This window comes from Humulus lupulus, chromosome 8 (genome assembly GCF_963169125.1).
Source record: "Humulus lupulus chromosome 8, drHumLupu1.1, whole genome shotgun sequence".
NCBI lineage: Eukaryota > Viridiplantae > Streptophyta > Magnoliopsida > Rosales > Cannabaceae > Humulus > Humulus lupulus.
In genome coordinates, this window is record NC_084800.1 from 169,483,093 (window position 1) to 169,507,656 (window position 24,564).

Genomic DNA, 24,564 nt, shown 5'->3' on the forward strand with positions numbered 1-24,564 from the left:
ATCAACAACTATGAAAGTAGTGAGTAATATTCTGTTAGCATGTGTAGTACCTGTTGTAACTGGAAGCCTAATCAACCCAGTTGGGGCGAGCCCTTCACCAGAAAAACCATAGATGGTTTGGTTGCATGGCTCCAAGTCTTTGACGGACAACTTCATTTTTTCCAATGATGACTTATATAGGATGTTGACTGAGCTTCCTGTGTCAACCAACACCCTCTTCACCATCATGTTGGCAATTTGCATGTCCACGACCAGCGGATCAGAGTGTGGGAATCGTACGTACTGGGCATCATCTTCAGAGAAGGTTATCAATTCCTCCTCTGTTCGAGCCTTCTTTGGTGCTCGATATTCCACATTCATCATCTCAATGTCTTGGTCGTGCCGTAGGGTTCGAGCATAACGTTCCCTTGCCTTCCCACTATCCCCTGCAAGGTGTGGGCCACCATAGATGGTGAGTAACGTGCATGCCACAGGAGCTGGCTGTAAAGGCAGCGAGCGTTGGCGTGCAGGTGCCTACTCATTGCCACCTTGAGCCTCTCGCTGATACCCTCCTACGGCTCGCACATATCTCCTTAGATGTCCCTGCTTGATCAGGAACTCAATTTCGTCCTTCAACTGGTTGCATTCATTAGTGTCGTGCCCGTAGTTGTTGTGAAAACGACAGAATTTCGTTGTATCTCTCTTGGAGATATCCTTCCTTATAGGCGCAGGTCGCTTATAAGGCACGCTAGAACTGGTCGCCTGGTAGATTTCCGCTCGACTTTCGACAAGGGCCATATAGTTGGTGAATCTCGACTCATATCGATTGCCTTTGGGGCATTTATTGTCAGATGCCGACGGTTCATTGCTTGCCCGTTTTCCACCATTTTTGCCATTTCCCTTCCCGTTGCCCTTGCCATTGCCATTGGGTTTCTCCGACCCGTTGGCGGCCTTGACAGGCTCTTCCTTTGGGCCCTTGTCCTTCGTGGGCGATTTCCCCTCATTGGCAACCGTGTCCTCGAGCTTGATGTATCGATCAGCTCGATCCAAAAATTCTTGGGTACTTCTTACCCCATTCTTTCTTAGGCTACTCCAGAGGAAAGAATGGCGTCTAACCCCAGCAGTTCAGGCCATCATTTTTCCTTCGTCGCCCACTGTCTTGGCTCCAGCCGCTGCTCGCATAAAGCGCTGGGCATACTCCTTCAAGGGCTCTCCCTCCTTCTGGCGTATCTCGACTAGCTGGTTGGCCTCTGTGGGGTGTACGCGACCCACATAGAATTTTCTGTAGAATTCCTTCACGAACATCTCCCAGGATCCTATACTAGCAGGAGGGAACTTAAAGAACCACTCTTGGGCGGTGTCAGATAGTGTTGTGGGGAAGATCCTGAAGCGGGCATCTTCTAACACTTTCTGTATATCCATTTGTATCTCAAATTTTTTTACATGAGATACTGGGTCTCCGTACCCATCAAAGTTTGGCAGTGTTGGCATTTTGAATTTACTGGGAGTTTCTGCCACAACAATCCATTGCACAAACGGAGTGCCCCTCCTCTGATCGTATTCTATGTGGGATGTTCGACCCCCGACCAGCTATTGTACTGCATGGTTCAGAGCATCAATCTAAACCTGAACCACTTCTGGGATCGCTGGGGCGACCGTTGTCGGAGGAGCGTACTCATCGTGCCTCTCACGACGGTCGTTGAGTACATCCCTCAAATCATCATCCCTGCACCTCTGCTCGCTAACTCCTAGTCGATCAAAGACGTTATGCTGCCTGGGTTGCCCCCCAACATTATGGCTTGTTGGCCTATTTTCCCTAGGTGGGGGCTTCTGTCTCTGCCTCTTTCCTCATTCCTTCGACCAGCATTTCCTCTACCAGAATCGGCTTCGTTATAGTCATGGACATATCTCTAAGTTGTGGCCGACTACGGCGTGACCGGCTGTTCACGCTATTTCCTCCTCGGGCTGGAATTTCCCGAGTGTCAGGGGGAGGTCTGCGCTGGTCGTTGGGCCCCCGTGCATTATTATGCCGTGGGTGGTGTAACGCCCTGGTTACCCCAGAACAGTTACGGTGAACTGAAAATTTGACTCGCTACCCGAGTCCTTTGGTTAAAAACGTGCATATAAGTGTTATTAACAGGCTAAGGTGGAAAACCAATAAAAAGGAAAGCATATATTTTATTAAATACATAAAACTGTTCATGGGCCCATAAAAACGCTTATAAGTTATTTACAACTCAAAATGGTCATTACTGTTTCAAATTTACAAACCCGCCGACCTAAGTGGCAAAAATAGGGTAAACCCCCTAGTTCCTCTGAGAACTCCTTGGCCGTGGTGGTCAAGCGGTCACATATGTACACATCACCACCTAAGCTCTTCACTCAAGGCTGGGTGAGCTTTTCCTTCCCTTTACCTGCACCACATAGCACCCATGAGCCAAAGCCCAGCAAGAAAACACAATATTGCATATAGATGTTAACAATTGATTATTATTATAATCACACAGAGCTTATAGCTTTTAAACAGATGAGTGATTCAACACTTGAGGTTCTGGTAAACCATAATGAGTGACTGACAAGCAAGTCACTAATTTAAACAGATGAGTGATTGCTGGGTAAGTCACTAGTTTAAACAGATGAGTAACTGTTGGGTAAGTAACTAGCCTTAACAGATGTGTGACTGCTGGGTAAGTCACTGGCTTAAACAGATGAGAGACTGATGGATAAGTCTCTAACTTAACAGATGAGTGACTGATGGGTAAGTCACACAAGCGCTTTTAGTTTTCATCGAACTTGAGGTCGGTCCGGCATTAACGCTCTTCTGAGTCGTTTAATGAAGATATCGATTAGATCTAATCTTTATTGGCTTGTGTTGAACCCGCTAAGACCGTCCTGACTTATGAGTCAGCACTGTGTGGCCAGTGCCCGGTACCACTGCCGAACCTGACTAATAAGTCACAGCTTCACAGTTGATACCGACACCTTTGCCAATTCTGACTAATTAGTCAGTACCATGCACAAGTGAGCAAGATTTGCTAAGCATTCAATAATCAATCCATGTCCACATTTACACAAACAACATGCCTCATGAACAACCATGCATGTCACATATGGGGTGCAATTCTCTTACCTCTGGTTCGAGCGAGAATTAATATAAGAACGACCCTTGAGAACGACCTGTCTTTTTTTCCCTTAGCAGATACCTGGTCATAACCAATTATGGGATTCCATAAATAAAATGAATAACAAAGGTTCCCAAACCAAAACCCAGCCTCCGAGACATCGAATCCTACTAAACCGGGTAGTAGGATCGATCCCGAGGCCTAAGGCTAGAATCCCCGAGCCAAACTTATTTCTGGCCAAAATGCCACTAAGGGTCGCGGCCCTCCCTGGCCATGCCGCGGCCCGCCCCTCAAACAGAGGCGGTCTCCCTCAGCACCGAGCATGAGCTGCGACCCTCCTTGGCCATGTTTCCTCCCTTGTGATTTTCCTTGAAACCAACCCTCCAAAACAAACCCAAACACCACCCAAACATCCAATACAACCCCTAAACTTGATCTACATCACACCCTCATCAAATCCCAAGTTAAACACCAACCAAAACTTCCATTAATTCCAACCTTCCACATCAAAACCAAAAGCTGAAAACTAAAACTAAAATAGAGCAAACCAGGGAACTAGTAGCTAGAAACTTACCTCAAACTCAGATTGTGATGCTCTTCAATGGTAGAACACTCTCCCAAACTCCCAAGACTTACTTCCCAAGCTTGAATCCTCAACAATGGCTCAAAAATCACAAAGAAAATGAAGGAGAAAGGAGGTACGGGTAAGCTCTTGAAATTACACTGTTTCTCTTTATTTTTACAGCCATAAATGGCTTATATCTATCCTAGGGGTGAAAAGACCAAAATACCCCTAGGTCAATTAAAGGTTTCTAAAGGCTTCCAAGGGCAAAATTGTCCTTTCCAACCTATTTCGTTAATCATAATTAACACCCTCCAATTCCCGCTATTCTCGATATTCTCAAACACCAATAGTTCATATCTCGTTACGCTTTAATTCCCGGTAACGCTCTAATCATTAAAATCACCCCGAGACTCATCCCGAGCCCCGAACTTAAACCTGTTATGACTAGACTGCTAATCAATATTCCAAGATCGTCTCATGCCGAATAGCTCGAACTAACCCACATTATAATGTGGTCTCAACAATATATCACTGACATGCATACAAATATACAATTATGCCCTCAACGAGCCAAATTACCAAAACACCCATGTTATCAAATGTGGACCCACATGCATGCATTTAACATCATATTATAATATAATTCACATATACATGCATATTATCGATTAATGCCATAATTAAACAGTTATGGCCCTCCCCGCTTACTAATCCAGCCATTAAACTGCATTAGGGATTTCAGGGCATTACAGGGGCCCCCTGACCGCAAAGCCTAACTAGTTGTTCCTTCTGATGGCAGAAGGACGCTGCCCCCTGCTCGGTGGATTTGGCTCTTTGTCCCCTAGGCGTCTATGGCTGGGGGAAGGCTGCCCGGCCTTATTCTGCCTCTGGCGCTGGGGATTGCCTCGACTAGCTTGAGATGGAGGCTGCTGCTTAGGATCCCGAACTGGACATCATCCTGAGCCACAGGTGGCTGCTCCGGCTTTTGGGGGCTTGCCAGCTGGAGTGGAGGACTTGGATTGGGAGCCCGTTGTGGGGGAACGCTCGGTGGCTGATCTGGTTGAGAGACCGGCATAGCCTGTCCTCGAGCCAGTTTAATGCTACTTCGAGAGCGGCCATGGCATCCCTTTGCCGACGGTCCATGTTCACCTGCCGCTCACTCAGCTCCTGGCGCAGACATTCAATTTCTCTCTGCTGCAGCGCCATTGTTTTTGATGCGTTCTCTTGATTGGCCCTCAGATTGGCCAACTCATCCTGCAACACCCCAGGGTTGCCCTCAGTGTTTCTGTATCCAACTCATCCTCTTCAAACTCTAAATGTTGTTCATTCTCTGCCACATTTGGAGGAGGAGGTTGAGATGATGCAACGCCAGCGGCCGGTCCAGCTTTCTTAGATGTCTTTGCCATTAGATTTTCTTACAGCTTCTTGAGTTCAACTCTCAATGAAAGCACCAGAATGTTGACCCTCAATTTGGCCAACGACACGGAGTCAAAAATACGACAAGAAATGAGATGATAATCAAGAATGGAATCTAATGGTAAAGAATGGACACAAATGATTTATAGTGGTTCGGCCCCAATGAATGGTAATGACCTACGTCCACTTAGTGCTATTATTAATATTGAATCCCAATGCCATGATCAAAGAACTAGGGTTCTTGAGTTTCACAAGCCTTAGGGGAAATACAACTGTTTGGAGGATAATCACATTGTATGCTCTTTCTCTTAGTATTCAGAAAAAAGATTCAAAAGTCAAAAGTCCCTTCCTTGAGTTTTCTCATACATATTTATAGGCTCAAGGGGGGTTATATGGGCCAATGGGCCTTAACTATCCTTAATATACGTGTATCAAGGCAATAAAGAGGAAATAATCAACGTAGTTATTATAAGATTACAATCTTTTAAGGAAATAAACCAAAGTATACGTCCAGCCTGGTCGCATCTAATCGTGAGGTTTGACGAAGCAACGAGTAGTTGGTCGATAATCGAACAATACCTCTTTATTTCGACTTTGCCACATGTCAACCACGTGTGAGAAATCCTTGCCACGTCATCAACAACCATTTTTGGGTAAACATTATTATTATTATTATTAGCTCCAATATTTAAAGTTGTGTTTTTGTTTTTATTTTTTTAACTTATAAATTATTAGCTCCAATATTTAAAGTTGTGTTTTTGTTTTTATTTTTTTAACTTATAAATTATCAACAAATTAATGTCTACAATTCTTGTTTGAATTTTCATGTCATTTTTCTATTGAACCAAACAAATAGGACAAAATTTGAGAAGAATATTTCCAATTCAAAAACCTTTATACTTTTTAAAGTTTTTATATTATTTCATCATTTTTCTTATATGCTTGGACAAGGGTCCTTATATTCAATAAAAAATATATATATTATTTTAAATTATTCAAAATTTTAACACATTTTAAAATTAAATTGAAAAAAAATCCTAGTCACCATTTGAACACTAATTAATATAATATAATTTTTGTGCAAGTGATTGAATCTTCTCGGGCTGTTCGCTAACCCTTAAAAAATAGTTTTTTATTTAATTAATTAAAAATTTGACAATTAAACATAAAATAGTGTTTTATAACTTTATTTTATTTATTATTTATTAAAATTTTAATTAAAATTCATTAACTTTTGTAAATAGAATTTTTTTCACTTTTAAAAAAAAATTTAACTGTTTTCGACTTTTCGTTTCTTTTTTTCTTCTCTTATTCAAATCAACACCTCATTTCATACTGTTAAACAAAAAATAAAAATAAAAGTCATCAAATATATTTATTATTTTTTGTTTTTAAAAACAAAAATAAAAAATAGTTACCAAACATATTTTTATTTTTTTAAAGTAAAGAAACAAAAATAAAAATAATATTTTCATTTTTTTGTGTTTAAAAAATTCAAAAACAAGTTGTGTTTGGTAAAATTTTTTGTTTTAAAATTTTTTAAGCACAAAAACAAAAATATTATTTTATTTTTGTTCTTTGTTTTTAATAACAAAAAATAATAAATGTATTTGATAATTTTTATTTTTATTTTTTGTTTAACAGGTATTGATTTGAAGAAGAGAAAAAAAAAAAACGAAAAAAGTCGATGGTTTAAAAAAAATTTATTTACAAAATTAATAAATAAAAATTAAGTTATCAAACATGTTTTATGTTTAATTATAAATTTTTAACTAATTAAATAATTTTTTTTTTTAAGTGTTTGCCAACAACACCAAAATTTTTACCACACAACCTCTACTTTTGCATATTTCCTTTTAAGATTTTGGAAGGATACGAATAAATACTTTCCGTATAGCAGCCACTGGAATTTGTCCTTCGACTAAATTGTTTTCCTTGAGTCTCAATAAAAGTATTGATTCGTTTCTTTCATGTCTTCTTCATTTTTTTTCTAAGGTTTTTGTTTAATATCTAAATAAGATATTTTATAAATTTTTTTTAAAATATATATAAAGAAAATATTTTAAGCAATTTTTTTATTATATTTTGTATTTTATAAAATTATAAATTTTGTTACTGTACTTTATGTAATATTATTTATCTTATTAAATATTATTTATTAATTAGATGGCATAGGGTATATTTTTAAAAAATTATGATGTAATTTGAAAGATAATATAAAAAAATAGTACTTTAAACTTGATTTTAGTCCAAATATTTTCAAATATATTATTTTATGTTTAGTTCATTGACCGCTTTCTCCATTTTTTTGAACATATTGCATCGTCAATGACTCAATAATTTGTCTTATAATTTAAAATATTTAGACCGAAAACGAATCTAGGGTATTATTTTGTTTCATTTTGTAAAATACAAGCTCTGAAGTATCATTTAACAAAATAGAAGAACCGATTGTGTATTCTGAAAGTACTCAAGAACCAAAATAATTTTTTCCCTATAAAAAAATTAGTAATTATATCTCTCAACAAATACAAAAATATTTGTGGATTCACATACAATTAAAATTTTATAATAATGATATCTCTATATATATCATAAATAAATCATATTTAGTGTGGATTTGATAGTAATAATATTCTTTTTTTTTAAATTAAATATGAATGATGGATGCATTTGAAAAAGAAAAGGCCTAGTCAAGTAAAAGCTTTTTATTTTTTATTTATTTTTATTTTTTTAATTAGGAACATGTACAGGCCATTTTAGAGTATTGCTACAAAACACTTGCCTAACACATTACATTAGATATCATGTTATAGGATGTTGGACAATAAAACACCCTATAAAATTAACATTATTTAATTGCATTTTAATTATTTTCATATAAATCATATATTAAACACATTAATATAAGACAACCAATAACATATTTCTATAATTGAATTTAAACAGAGATAATGATAAGAACTCTTACATTATACGGAGCGGAATGTATTAGTCATTCATTTAGTTTCTTTAACTGTTGAATCCTTTCAATCGCAAGGTATCATCAAGAAATTAAATCAATCTTCAAATTTCTTCACAGTCTTCCAAAATGTCATTAGAATCACCTAGACTAGAGTGTGCAATTCTCAACACATGAGATAGATACAAAGAGAAGAAGAATATAAGAGAATATTGAGACTTAGAAAAAGACTTATGATGATGTAGAGAGAATCTAAAACCTAGAACATCAAAAATAGATCTTCTGATCTTTTCAAAACAAGTGCATTCAAAAATTTGATTTCAACTCTCATTTAGCATTCCTTTTATGGACTCAATGAGGTCATTTATTTTAATTAAAAAATCAATAAAATAATAGATAATATCAGTCATTTGGTCGAAATTATCATGGGCTTTATGCACGTGAAATTTCTCATTTAATTATAAGCTCATTGGACTTAAAATCAATGTCTGTATTATTTTCTATTAATTAATTATTTAAATCTTTTATCAAATTAACTATTTATAATTTGAACCTTGATTTAAACTTATTTATTAATTTAGACACAAATTTGTCTTAATTAAACAATCTACCCTAAAATCTATTTTCTTCTCTAAATTGGATAACTCTGTGAAACTATCGAAAATTGACATGGTCAACTTTGATAATTCTAATTGATAATTAAATCAATTAATTGAGACTATCTAGATGATTTTATCCAAGGTACAGTGGGGACCATGGGTCTATAAAATCAAGCTCCAATAAGTTATCATAAATATAACAAATAAATTTACTAGCTTATTAATTCCTCGTGACTCCACTAAAGACTCGGAATTGTACTCTTGAATTCATAGAACGCTCTATAAGCAATTTAGATACGTTATTAGTTATATATTATTACAGCCATAATTGTCACTCAATCCTCTATAGATGGTCTACAATGAGATGTGACTAAAATACCGTTTTGCCCCTCATCGTATTTTATCCTTAAAACACTTAGTTCCTTGTAAATGATATTTCAGTAAACTAATATTAATTACTGAAATGAGATCTCTATCATTTAGCACCTTGAACCAAACTATAAAGAAACCATCATTTTACTTCTTCATCAAAAGCTATATATGTTCATATCTATGATTAACACTCCTACTCAATTATACTACCGAGTTCCCAAGATGTAAGTATGGGCTAGTCCGTAGGGTAAGCTGGTAATGAACAAGTCAAATAACTCAAATAATACAATCAGTTAGAATATTAACCACTCAGAATTGAGATTGAATGACCTATGGTCAACTATATGATATGACTAGAATAGAAAATAATGGTATGTTTACTTATCCTATCTACTGTCAACATCGGTCCAGTCTGATGTAACAAATACATCAGATTTTATCTACTTTGCTAATGTTCTGGAAAGAACATAATACTACAATGTGTAAGTAGATCATATCATAGATTGACAAGTCATTATAAATCCTGTGCACTGACTAATCTTAGGACTAACTTATTTTGAACATATAATCATATTTATATTCTACTGTGATTATTTTACTATAAATATGATTAGCTATATGCTCGGGATTTAATAAAAGTTTATATTAAACAAATAATCATGAAAATAAAACATGTGAGTAAAGTGATTGACCAAGTCAAAAATTTATTTCCATTCTTTTATTGATAATAAAATGAGATTACAAAGAAATAGAGTTTTAATTAGGGCATAAAACCCCAACAAACTCCCATTTGCACTAATTAAAACTAATGCCTTAATTCTACTAATCCTATTTCCTTGATATGCTTATCAAATGTAGCTTCTGGTAGTGTCTTTGTAAACAAATTTGCAAGAATATCTTTAGATGCAATCTTCATAACCTTCACATCTCCCCTGGCCACATATTCTCGAATTATGTGATACTTCTTTTCTATATGCTTAATCCTCTTGTGACTTCAATGTTCTTTTGAGTTGGATATCGCTCATGTGTTGTCACAAAACAACACTAGCGATTTATCCATACCTGGAATAACACCAAGATCTGAATAGAACTTCTTTAGCCAGACTATTTCCTTAGCTGCTTCAGACACATCTATGTACTCAACCTCCATGGTGGAATCTGAGTTCGCGGACTACTTTATGCTTCTCCATATCACAGCTCCACCCCCAAGAGTAAACACCATTCCAGAAGTAGACTTCTTGTCATCGGCATCAGTCTGAAAATCTGAATCAGTGTAGCCTACAGGGTTCAGAACACCACCTGTAACGCCCTACTACTTAGGTGCTGTTACACTGTGTATTTTAAATAGTGCTAAACGAGTCATTTGGCCATAACCATGTAACTAAACGTGATTAATGATTTATGGTTAAAAATTATGGTCAAAGGTACAATCATTTCATTAAAACATTTACTTCATACATAGGATCCCAAAATACATTTAAAAGGTTAATTACAATGAAAAGCTACAACCTGCCGACCTAAGTAGAAAAAATAGGGTTTGACCCTAGTTCCTCTTTAAAACCCTCGGCCATGGTGGTCGAGCAGTCGCATATGTACACATCGTCACCTAAGCTCTCCAACTCAAGGATGGTCCAACTTTCTTTTTCCTTTACATGGACCATATAGCACCTGTGAGACAATACTCAGCAAGAAAATTTAAACATGCTCATAAGCAGTTAATAACATATTACCAAGTCATAATAAGCATGCATAGCAATAATAATCATACTCATGCATGAATACCATTCATATAAATGACTACCGTCATAAGTGATGGTTTTTATATAACAAATCAGAGATTATACGCAGCGGAACAACAATCAAAATTGTTAATTTAACCCCACAAGATTTGTAGATCTAATTCTTCACATACATATATATATATATTGAATCAAAGATATGAACAGAAAATTACCTCAAGTCCTTCCTCGTTGCTATCTTTTTGTATGGCAAAAATCCTTGAGATCTCACACCAAGATCTTCCAAAATGTTATCAGCACACAAAGAACGAGTGTGGGCTCGCTATACAAAATAATAGGAAAAATCTATTTATCAAATGTTCTCAACACATGAGATCTAATAAAGTTTGGACCTAAGTTTGTGAAGAACAGTGACCTATGCTTGTACTGTTCTCTTTCTCTCAGAGAGATTTCACGATATATTTTCTTTCCCTCAAAAGTATCATTCTGAAAAACTGATATCCTATATTTAATAAATCCAATATATTAAAAATAAAATATTAGTTATTTTAAACAATTTGAAAATAAATAATCAATTATCAGATTTTGATTAAATAATAATATTTTAATCAAATTACAATATCTCATTATTTATTTAATATTTAAATAACTAAAATTGTGGAACCAAGAAACTACCAAGAGCTTCTTATGCGTGTAGCACAGTGACTGTGCACTGTGCTACACGTGTACCACATGCCAAGGAAGGCATGTGGTTTTTCCCAATTTTTTTTCTTATTATTTAAATATCGAAAATCCCAAAAATAAATTAATTCAAAATTAATTATATATTTTTTTAAATCAAATAATTAATTAATTCTCAATTAATTAATTACACATAATTATACAATAATTATGTTTATTGCATAAAAAAATATTTTACTTATCAAATAAGTCCTTTTGCCCATTTTTGTATTTACCTTTGTCAGTGTTTGTTTGAGCCATTTCGGGGACCATGGACTTATAACATTAAAGTCCAATAAATTGTAACTAAATAATTAAATTCTTTAATTATAATAGTTAATTTATTAATACTGATATTTTTCTATTATAAATTCAGAATTGCACTATTTATGTTATAGATATACTTTTACAGAAATCTTATTCTAAGTTGTCCATTGATATAACCATCTTACAATAATTCAACCCTCTAATTAATTAGTTCATAAATTAGAATGGAACAATTACCATTTTACCTTTCTAATTTACTTCTTATTCCTTAAGTACCATTAATTCACCAATGAATAATTAATCTATGATCTAATTATAGATTTGAGCTCAAAATCATTCAGTTCCAGAATTAACCCTTAAGGGAACTAATATACGATCCGTTAGGAAAGATTAGATTCCGTATTGTTGATACATGTTCCCAGCCATCCATGATATTAAATCTCCAAAAAAAAGTCATTAGCCTCATTCTATGAAGAGACCTTAACGAATAAATAAAAAGATTTAATAAACATGAATAGGAGTTCATGAACACTCAGGATTTAGGTTGATCTATAAATGATCCTTAGTTATGATATGAATTACAAGTCTTTATTATTAAATGGTTTTTGGATAAATACTTTTATTCATATCGGTCCATGTCATACATAATCATATTATATAAAACACATTTACTGAGATGTCTTACCATATCAATAATTCGAATCTAGATTATTTGTATCATCATGATACTCAACAAACCGTACTTATAACCGCAATTAAAGAATTCCATAACTTTAATTTGTTGTTGTTGACTATTTTTATTCATTCATGTGATCTTAATTCTCTCGTACTAATACAAGATCACATCCTCAATAATGAATATGGAATTTTTCTGATATTTACAAAATTATTCAAACAATAATTTAATAATCTAAATATAACAATAATAAACCATTGTATTTATTTATTCATCGAAATAATAAATGTATTTTACATGCTTTTAGGACATACTCCTAACATCCTCCCACTTGTACTTAAAGAAAGTAGGGCATTTCTCTCAATCCCATATTATGTACATGACCCTCAAATTGCTTTGCAGGAAGCATCTTCGTAAACGTGTCAGCCAGGTTGTGTTCTGATGCGATTTTCAGAATGGACACATCTCCTTTATGTACGATTTCTCTGACTAAGTGGTATTTGCGCTCTATATGCTTTCCCCTTGTGTGGCTTCTTGGTTCTTTAGAATTATCCACTGCTCCACTGTTGTCACAGTATAGAACAAGTGGCTTCTCCACTTCTGGAACCACTTCTAGATCCGTGTAGAACTTTTTCAGCCAAACTGCTTCTTTAGTTGCTTCACAAGCTGCTATGTATTCAACTTCCATGGTTGAATCAGCTATACTGGATTGGTTAATGCTTCTCCAAACAACTACTCTACCACCAAGAGTGAATACTGACCCAGAAGTAAACTTTCTACTATCTTTGTCAGATTGAAAATCTGAGTCAGTGTATCTAGTAGGTTCAAGGTCACTACCCGAATATACTAGCATATAGTTCCTCGTTCTCTTGAGATACTTGAGAATATGTTTCACCGCAATCCAGTGTTCCAAACCTAGATTTGACAGATAACGACTGACAATCCCTACTGCATAACATATGTCAGGTCTAGTACATAACATTGCATACATTAGGCTTCCTACAGCTGATGCATAGGGATACTTTCTCATGTCCTCTTGCTCTTGTGGTGTCTTTGGACACTGATATTTGCAAAGAGTAATTCCATGTCTGGTCGGCAATTGACCCTTGTTGGAATTTTCCATAGAGAATCTTTCAAGCACTTTATCAATATAATTTTCTTGTGAAAGTGCCAGGAGCTTGTTCTTTCTATCTCTTAGAATTTTAATGCCTAGAACATAGTTCGCTTCTCCAAAATCTTTCATTTGGAATTTGTCAGCTAACCATTTCTTTACATTTGATAATGTCTCTACATCATTCCCAATGAGTAGGATATCATCAACATAAGGAACTAAGAAAACCACAACTTTCCCTTTTATGTATTTATAAACACATGCTTCGTCTACATTTTGTTTGAAGCCATATGTTTTGATAGTTTCATCAAATGTTAAGTTCCAAGATCTTGATGCTTGTTTCAATCCATATATGGATTTCAACAACTTACATACCTTTTGATCTTGATCATTCTTAATAAACTCTTCTGTTTGTTCCATATATATGGTTTCATCAAGTTGGCCATTCAGAAAGGCTGTCTTGACGTCCATTTGCCAGATCTCATAATCATAGATGGTAGCTATGGATAAAAGTATGCGGATGGACTTAAGCATGGCCACAGGAGAAAATGTTTATTCATAGTCTACACCCTCTCTCTATGTGTAGCCTTTGGCCACAAGCCTTGCTTTATAAGTCTCTACCTTTCCATCTGCACCCCTTTTCTTCTTGTAGATCCATTTACATCCATTGGCATTAACATTGTCAGGCAGATCTACAAGTTCCCAGACTAAATTGGAATACATTGATTCCATTTCTTGATTCATGGCAACTTGCCACTTATCAACATCAAGGTCTTCCATTGCTTCTTTAAAAGTCATTGGATTGTCCTTTTCAGTATCTAATACAAGAACGTGTGCCTCATGTTCGTAGCGAATAGGTTGTCTCACAATCCTCCCACTACGACATTGCACTGGTTTTTCATTTTCAGGAATTGTGGTTTCTTTGGTTGTTTTATCATTTACTGATGAAGAAGATGGAGGTGAAATTTTATCTGTCATTAGTTCCTCTAAAACTACTTTGCTCCGAGGTTTAAAATCATTCATATAGTCGTGTTCTAAAAAGGTTGCATTTGTCGAAACAAACACCTTTTGATCACTTGGGATATAGAAGTATCCACCTCTTGTTTCTAGAGCATAGCCCACAAATATACACACCTCAGACCTTGAATCCAGTTTTCCAGATTAGGTCTTAACACATGAGTAGCACAACCCCAAATACAGAAATGTCGTAAACTAGGTTTATTTCCATTCCATAATTCTAGTGGTGTCTTTGTCACAACTTTGGAGGGAACTACATTCAAAATGTAATTAGCTGTTTGAAGTGCATATGTAATGCCCCGAATTCTCTGATGTGGTTTAATGGCGGGATTAGTAGGCCGGGAGGGCCATAATTGTTTAATTATGCCATTAAATGAGTATATGCATGTTTATGGGAATTATATTATAATATGATGTTAAATGCATGCATGTGGGTCCATATTTGTTATAAGGGGTGTGATGATAATTTGGCCCATTGAGGGCATAATTGTATATTTGTATGCATGTTGGTGGTATATTGTTGAGACCGCATTATAATGTGGGTTTGTTCGAGCCATTCGGCATGAGACGACCATGGTATATTAATTAGTGGTCTAGTCATAATAGGTTTAAGTCCGAGGCTTGGGATGACTCTCGGGGTGATTTTAATGATTAGAGCGTTACCGGGAGTTAAAGGGTAACGGGATATAAATTATTGGTGTTTGGGATTATCAAGGAAAGTGGGAATTTGAGAGCGTTAATTATGATTAACGAGATAGGTTGGAAATGACAAATTTGCCCTTGGGAGCCTTTAGAAACCCCTAATTGACCTAGGGGTATAATGGTATTTTTACCCCTAGGATAGATATAAACTACCTTTGGCTATGAAACAGAGGGAAAACAGAGTGTGATCAAGAGCTTACCCGTACCTTCCTCCTCCTTCATCTTCTTTGTGATTTTTGAGCACTTGTTGAGGATTTAAGCTTGGGAAGTAAGCCTTGGGAGTTTGGGAGAGTGGTCTACCATTGAAGAGCATCACAACCTGAGTTTGAGGTAAGTTTCTAGCCACTAGTTTCCTAGTTTGCTCTGTTTTGGTTGTTAGTTTCAGCTTATGATTTTGTTGTGGATAATTAGAATTGATGGAAGTTTTGGTTGGGGTTTAACTTGGGTTTTGATGAGGGAGTGTTATAGATCAAGTTTAGGGGTTGTATTGGATGTTTGAGTGGTGTTTGAGCTTGGTTTGAAAGGTTGGTTCCAAGGAAAATCGCAAGGGAGGAAAAAACCAGGGTATTGGCTGAATTGGGGGTTGGGTCACGACATGGACAAGGAGGGCCGCGACTCTTGAGGGGTGCTAAAGGAGGCCGCCTCTATTTGAGGGGCGGGTCGCGGCCCTTAGTGGCATTTTGGCCAGAAATGAGTTTTTGGCTCGGGGATTCTAGCCTTAGGCCTCGGGGTCAATCCTACTACCCGGTTTAGTAGTACTCGATGTCTCGGAGGCTAGGTTTTGGTCTGGGAACCTTTGTTATTCATTTTATTGATGGAATCCCATAATTGGTTATGACCAGGTAACCGCTAAGGGGACAAAAGACAGGTCGTTCTCAAGGGTCGTTCTTATATTATTTCTCGCTCGAACCAGAGGTAAGAAAACTGCACCCCAATGTGACATGCATGATTGTTCATGAGGCATGTTGATTGTGTAAATGTGGACATGGATTGATTACTGAATGCTTAGAACATCTTGCTCACTTGTGCGTGAACTGGCCCATTAGTCAGATTTGGCAAAGGTGTCAGTATCAACTGTGAAGCTGTGACTCATTAGTCAGGTTCGGCAATGGTACTGGTCACACAGTGCTGACTCATAAGTCAGGACGGCATTAGCGTGTTCAACGCAAGCCAATAAAGATTAGATCTAATTGATATCTGCATTGGATGACTCAAAGAGCATTAATGTCGGACCAACCTCAAGTTCGATGAATATTATAAGCACTTGTGTGACTTACCCATCAGTGATTCATTTGTTAAGTTAGAGACTTACCTATCAGTCTCTCATCTGTTTAAGGCTAGTGGCTTACCCAGCAATCACTCTTCTATTTAAATTAGTGATTTGCTTGTCAATCGCTCAGTATGGTTCACTAGAACCTCAAGTGATATTCACTCATCTGTTTAAGAGCTATAAGCTCTGTGTGATTATAATGATAACCATTTGATAATGTTTATATACAATACTGTTGTTATCCCCAAAAATTGGAGATCGATGACGTGGCAATAGAGGTGACAAGTGGCAGTGACTGGTCAGTAAAAGACATATTAATAGTCAATAAATATATTGGCTCTTTAGAGTTGTGATAAAGTTTTGACTGCTTGAGAGTTGTCATGACCGACCGGATAAGTTGCATCCGACCAGGAATGACTTTGCCGCCCAGCACTGGCATGTCCTACCAGCAAGTGCATGACTGTCCAAGTAGAGATATGGCATGCTAGACTAGAGTGCCATGTTAGACGAGAGTTATGGCATGCTAGACCAGAGTGCACATGTCCTACCAGCATGTGCATGTCCTACCAGCAAGTGCATATGTCCAGCATGCATGTGTCCGACCAGCACTTGTATATGTCTAGCATGCAAGTGTCCGACTAGCACTTGCATATATCCAACATGCATGTGTCCGATCAGCACTTGCATGAATAGTCAGTAGGGGTATGGTCAACCAGAAGATGATATTCATCAACCAAGTAGAACAGACTACGTCAAATTCCCAGAAACGGCTTCAACAAGAATCGGTCTGGGCATACGCGGGAATCTCTCATACTTCACACAAATTGGGGGTTCTGTTATATTTTGAATATTTTTGTAATTTAAATGTAATAAATATAATCAAATATCCCGATTCTAGGGGAGATCAGATGTATGATCCTAAGCCTATAAATATATGGCTTATGGGATTAGAAAAGGGGGCTTCTTCTTCTTTTTAGACTTTTCGAAAAATTTTGGGTCTGAGTTTTCTAGAGAGAGAAAGTGCTGGTATCATAAAGAATTCTTGTATTCTTGTAATCTGTACTGAAGAAACTCAGTTGGCTCAGTTCATCTGATCTTGAGTACAGATCTATAATCACAACTCTAAGTGGATTAGGCTATTACCAACATATTGGGGCTGAACCACTATAAAAATTGCGGGTGTTATTTACTTTCTGTTCAAAAACCGTCTGTGTCGTTTTATTTCTCTTGAAGGCTTCATCGTTTTTGACGTTCTCACGTTGTTGGCCAAAAACGCGGTCAACAACTGTGTTTTCTTGCTGGGCTTTGGCTCATGGGTGTTATGTAGTGTAGGTAAAGGAAAAGAAAAGCTCACCCAGCCCTGAGTGGAGAGCTTAGGCGGTGATGTGTACATATGCGGCCGCTTGACCACCACGGCCAAGGAGTTCTCAGAGGAACTAGGGGGTTTACCCTATTTTTGCCGCTTAGGTCGGCGAGTTTGTAAATTTGAAACAGTAATGACCATTTTGAGTTGTAAATAACTTGTAAATGTTTTGATGAGCTCATGAACAGTTTTATATACTTAATAAAATATATCCTTTCCTTTTTTATTGATTTTCCACCTTGGCCTGTTAATAACACTTAGAGCACGTTTTTAACCAAAGGACTCGGGTAGCAGGTCAAATTTCCGGTTCACCGTAACAGTTCTGGGGTAACCAGGGCGTTACAACTTGGTATTAGAGCATGCCAAGGTTAAGGTTCCTGTAGACTAGCTGGGCATGTACACACATCACTGAAGTCAAGCTCGACTCATGGTTTGGTAACTATTTATGTAGTTATATGTATACCTGCTTAAATATAGTATATATGCTTTACCTGTATGCATGAGACACTATGTTAAACCTGTGCCCTGAAATATTATATCCTCAGAAAATGTGTGCTAATTAGTACTGAGATTGCTGGAACATACTCATTAGTATGGTTGTTCATGAATTATTATGCGATACATGCTAAGTGCTGAATGCTATAGACATGTATCTCCCTGTATAATTGTATGACTGTGGAATATGATAATTGTCTGCTTGTTCTTGGACCGTAAAGTGGCAAGAGGTTTAGTTATTACTACCTGACTAGCTGTATTGATCATTATTTCAGCAAGGTGTCAGATAAGAATGAATCCAGGGTAGACAGATACTTCAGCTGGCCAGAGTGATCAGGCCCAGAATAATAATAACAATCAGGGTTAGGAAAATGACCAGTCTCAGATTCCACAGCCAGTCCCTGCAAACTGGCAACAATTGTTTAATGACTTGCAGGCAACAGTGTTGAAACAGGGAGAAGAGCTTCGTCTCCTGAGATAGCAACAAGTGCCTGCAGTGGCTAGTGTACCAGAGGCACCTCCTGTGTCGGTGCCAGTAGCAGAGCAGCTGCCTGAGGTTGGAAATAAATGGGAACCTCTCTATGAAAGGTTCAGGAAGCAACAACCTCCAGTATTTGAGGGCAATGCAGATCCTGCCAAGGCTGAACAATGGATGAGTATGATTACCACTATCCTTGACTTCATGAGGGTAACTGGTAATGAGAGGGTGGCCTGTGCCACCTATATGTTTCGGGAGGACGCCCGGATTTGGTGGGAGGTGATTACCCTGACCAAGAATGTTAATGCCCTGAGTTGGGAGGAGTTTCAAACTCTGTTTAATGAGAAATACTACAATGATGCTATTAAGGCAGCTAAAGCTGAGGAGTTCATCAGGCTACTTCAGGGGAGTTTGTCAGTCACTGAGTATGCCTTGAAGTTTGATCATTTGGTGAAATTTTCCATGGAGCTGGTGCCCACTGATGGGACCAGGAGAGAGAGGTTTCTGCAGGGTCTACAGCCCAGATTAGCCCATGATGTTCGTATCACCACTGTGGCTAGGGTTACTACCTATGCACAGGTTGTTGAGAAGGCATTCACAGCTGAGAGTGCAGAGAACAAGATCTGGTGTGATAGTACAGCCAGAAAAGATTTCAGGAGGATAGGTTCTCCATTTGTGGGTTCTAGTAGGGGTGTTGGCCCCAGTGATCAGAAGAGGAAGGTTCCTGACACCTTCCCAGTTCCAAGTCCTGATAGGCGGCCCCGTGGTATTTCAATGGGTCGTCCAGGGGGTAGTGAAGCCTGGAAGACTCGTCCTGAATGCCTTAGATGCAAGAGTCGTCATTTGGGAGAGTGTAGGGCAAAGGCCTGCTACTTGTGTGGAGCAGTAGGTCATTTTAAGAAAGATTGCCCTCAGGTAAGAAAAGAAGAACTCAGAAAAGCGGACAGCTCGGCCCCAGCTTGAGTGTTCGCGTTGACACAAGCAGAAGCTGAGGCTTCTCCCTCAGTTGTTACAGGTCAGCTACTTAGTGCTGGAACCCCTTATAATGTGTTATTTGATTCTGGTGCTACACACTCTTTTGTTGCTAGTAGTGTTATTGATAGATTGTGTAGACCCTGTGATTTTTATGCTGTGGGGTTTGGTACTTTGTTACCCACTGGAGAGTTAGTGGTATCCAGGAGATGGGTTAGATTTTTGCCAGTGACAGTGGAGGGAGAGGGTTGTCCGTGGACTTGATAGAGTTGGTTATGACTGACTTCGACATGATATTGGGTATGGATTGGTTGGCAAAGTATGGGGCAACCATTGATTGCAGAAGGAAGATGGTCACCTTTGAGCCTGAAGGTGAGGATCCTTTTGTGTTTGTTGGTGTTGTGCATGGACCCCGTTTCCCTATGATTTCTGTGTTGAGGGCTAGGGATTTATTGCAAAAAGGTTGCATTGGATTCTTAGCCAGTGTGGTTGATACCACTCAGGTCATGCCAGTGAGACCAGAAGATACTAGACTTGTTTATGAATTTCTGGATGTGTTTCGAGAAGATTTGCCAGGGTTTCCACCACACAGAGAAATTGAGTTCATGATAGAACTGGCACCAAGGACGGAGCCAGTGTCTAGAGCACCTTACAGAATGGCCCCAGCTGAGTTGAAAGAATTAAAAGTGCAGTTGCAAGAGCTGTTAGATTTGGGTTTTATCAGACCTAGTTTCTCACCTTGGGGTGCGGCAGTTCTGTTTGTGAAGAAGAAGGATGGTTCTCTGAGAATGTGTATAGATTACAGAGAACTGAATAAGCTAACAATTAAGAACAAGTATCCTTTTCCAAGGATAGATGATCTATTTGATCAGTTGCAAGGTAAGAAGGTATTCTCTAAGATCGACCTTCGTTCTGGTTATCATCAGTTGAGGGTCAAGGAGGGAGACATACCGAAGACTGCTTTTCGTACCAGGTATGGGCATTATGAGTTTTTAGTCATGTCATTTGGATTGACTAATGCCTCTGCTGCTTTTATGGATCTGATGAACAGAGTGTTCAAGGATTATCTGGACCAGTTTGTGATCGTCTTCATTGATGATATTCTGGTATATTCTCAGACTGAGTCAGAGCATGAGCAGCATCTGAGGTTGGTTCTACAGAGACTGAGGGAACACAGATTATTTGCTAAATTCAAGAAGTGTGAGTTCTGGTTGTCTCAGGTATCCTTTCTTGGACATATTGTCAAAAAGAAGGTGATTAAGGTAGATCCAGCAAAGATTGAAGCGGTCAGAGATTGGCCAAGGCCAAAGAATGCTTCTGAGGTTAGAAGTTTCCTTGGATTGGCAGGTTATTATAGGCGTTTTGTGGAAGGGTTCTCAAAGATAGCTAGTGCTTCGACTGAACTGACACGCAAGAGTCAGAGATTTGTGTGGTCAGATAAATGTGAGAACATCTTCCAGGAACTGAAGCAGAGGTTGATTACAACTCCGATTTTGAGTCTTCCAACATATCAGGAGAATTTTGTGATTTACTGTGATGCTTCTCATCAGGGTTTGGGTTGTATTTTGATGCAATCAGAAAAAGTAATCGGTTATGCTTCTCGTCAGTTGAAGGAGTATGAAAAGAGATATCCTACTCATGATTTAGAATTAGCAGCTGTGGTATTTGCTTTAAAGATATGGAGGCATTATCTCTATGGAGAGAAGTGTGAGATCTATACAGACCACAAGAGCCTGAAATACTTCTTCACCCAGAAAGATCTTAATATGAGGCAAAGGCGTTGGCTGGAGTTAGTAAAAGAACATGACTGTGAGATTCTGTATCATCTAGGAAAAGCCAACATGGTAGCTGATGCTTTAAGCCAGAAGGGTCCGGGACATATTCATGGTATGAGGCTGATAGCCAGAGAGTTAGCAGATGATATGACCAGAGCTGGTATAGAGTTGCTGGTGGGCCAATTGGATAACATTACGCTACAGTCTACGCTGTTGGAGAGAATCAAGGAGGGTCAGTTGAGCGATCCACAGCTGACCAGGATCAGAGAGGATGTTCTGGCTGGAGCATCCAGAGAATATACAGTGTCTGAGATAGGCTTGCTGAGATACAAGGGGCGGATATGTGTTCCGCTGGAGACTTCTTTGAGGCGAGAGATTATGGATGAATCTCATACTACACCTTACTCTTTGCATCTAGGCACAACGAAGATGTATCAGGATGTGAGATAATTGTATTGGTGGCCGGGGATGAAGAGGGATGTAGTGGAGTATGTGGTTAAGTGCATGACATGTCAGCAGGTCAAGGCTGAGCATCAGAGGCCAGCAGAGTTATTGCAGCCTCTAGATATCCCAGAGTGGAAATGGGAAGACATCACAATGGATTTTGTGGAGGGCTTACCCAGGACTGTTGGTCAGCATGATTTTATTTGGGAGATAGTGGATCGCTACACTAAGTCAGCTCACTTCTTGCCAGTGAGGACTACTTATATAGTTGACCAGTATGCAGATCTCTATGTGAGAGAGATCGTGTGTCTCCATGGAGCACCTAGGTCGATCGTGTCAGATCGAGACCCCACTTTTATTTCCAAGTTCTGGGGGAGTTTGCAGAAGGCCATGGGGACACAGCTGAAGTTTAGTACAGGTTATCATCCTCAGACAGATGGGCAATCTGAGAGGACAATCTAGATTTTGGAAGACATGCTAAGAGCATGTGTGTTGGACTTTGGTGGATCTTGGAGTAAGTATCTGCCTTTGATAGAGTTCTCCTACAACAACAGTTATCAATCTACCATTGGAGTTGCACCTTATGAGAAGATGTATGGTAGGAAGTGCAGATCTCCCATTCATTGGGATGAGACGGGTAAAGGAGATACTTAGGTCCTGAGGCAGTTCAGAGGACCAGTGAGGCCATTGAGAAGATTAGAGCTCGGATGCTCGCTTCTCAGAGTAGACAGAAGAGCTATGCAGATCCCAAGCGCAGGAACGTGGAGTTCCAGGTAGGAGACTATGTTTTCCTTAGAGTCTCGCCATGGAAAGGGGTGAGAAGGTTTTGGAAGAAAGGCAAGCTGAGTCCTAGATTTATAGATCCATTTGAGATCCTGGAGAGGATTGGTCAGGTGGCTTACAGGTTGGCTTTGCCTCCGGCGTTGTCAGCCATGCATAATGTATTTCATGTCTCAGTTATTCGTAGGTATGTATCTGATGTGAGCCATATTTTGAGTTATGAAGATCTGGAGCTTGAGCTAGATCTCTCCTTTGAGGAGCAGCCAGTTCAGATACTCGACAGAAAAGACAAGGTCCTCAGGAATAAGACGATACCTTTGATTAAGGTATTGTGGAGGAACAGCAAGGTCGAGGAAGCGACCTGGGAGCTGGAGTCAGATATGTAGAGTTAGTATCCCAAGCTGTTTAGGTAAATTTCGAGGACGAAATTTCTGTAAGGAGGGGATAGTTGTAATGCCCCGAATTCTCCGATGTGGTTTAATGGCGGGATTAGTAGGTCGGGAGGGCCATAATTGTTTAGAAACCTTTAGAAACCCTTAATTGACCTAGGGGTATAATGGTCTTTTTACCCCTAGGATAGGTATAAAATACCTTTGGCTGTGAAACAGAGGGAAAACAGAGTGTGATCAAGAGCTTACCTATAATGCCCCGAATTCTCCGATGTGGTTTAATGGCGGGATTAGTTGGCCGGGAGGGCCATACTTGTTTAATTATGCCATTAAATGATATTATGCATGTATATGTGAATTATATTATGATATGATGTTATATGCGTGTATGTGGGTCCACATTTGAATAATTATGCTGTTTTGATAATTTGGCCAATTGAGGGTGAATATGTGTATTTGGATGCATAATGTGATTTGTGAATGAGATTCCATTATTATGGAGATATATTCGAGCTATTCGACATGAGACGGTCATATATAGTGGATTAGCGGTTTTGTCATAACGGGGTCAATTTTTGGGGTAATAGAAATGTTTATTTGATGATAAATTGGGAATATTTGAGATCAGGGTGAAATTTCGGAGGTTTTGACTATAATGTCCCTGGGGGTATTTTCGGGACCCTGAGCATTAGGTTTTATTTGAGGTTACTTAAGCTTGAAGTAGCTGTCAGATGGAATGTACGATTAGAAAACCTCTCGTTCTCCCTTTCGATAGTTCGTTTTACCGTTTGAGCATTTTCGAAGATATCTCGAGTTCTAGGAGTCGGAATCAAGCGAGGATCAAAGCATAGCAATCCTAGGAAAGATTAGAAGCTTCTTAACCAAAGGATTTGACGGAAAACAACCCAATCAAAGGTAATCAAAGTTTAAGTTTTGAGTTTCTGAGTTTTTAAGCTTTGAATTAGAATTTGTAAATTGTTGAGTTTTTGGTTGGTTTGAACCTTGGGTTTTGAGGGTTTTGGAGCTTTGGGAAGCTTGGGAACTTTTTTTTGATGATTGGGGAATGTTTAGGTATGATTTTGGAGGCTTTGGAGTGTTAAAAATACGTTTGGGAATGGCCCAGAGTTGGCGGTCGCGGCCCTGTTCTTGGGGTGCCGCGGCCTTGCCTTGAAGAAGCAGGTGGGGTTCTTTGTGCCTGCTGGGCGCCGCGGCCCTTGCTTCAGGAAGTTCTGGGCGCCGCGACCCTTACTACTTGGATTAGTTGGGATTGATCTTCGGGAGGTTAGATATTGGTGTGGAAACCTATGTTGATCATTATTATTAATGATGTCCCGTTTTTGGTTATGATTAG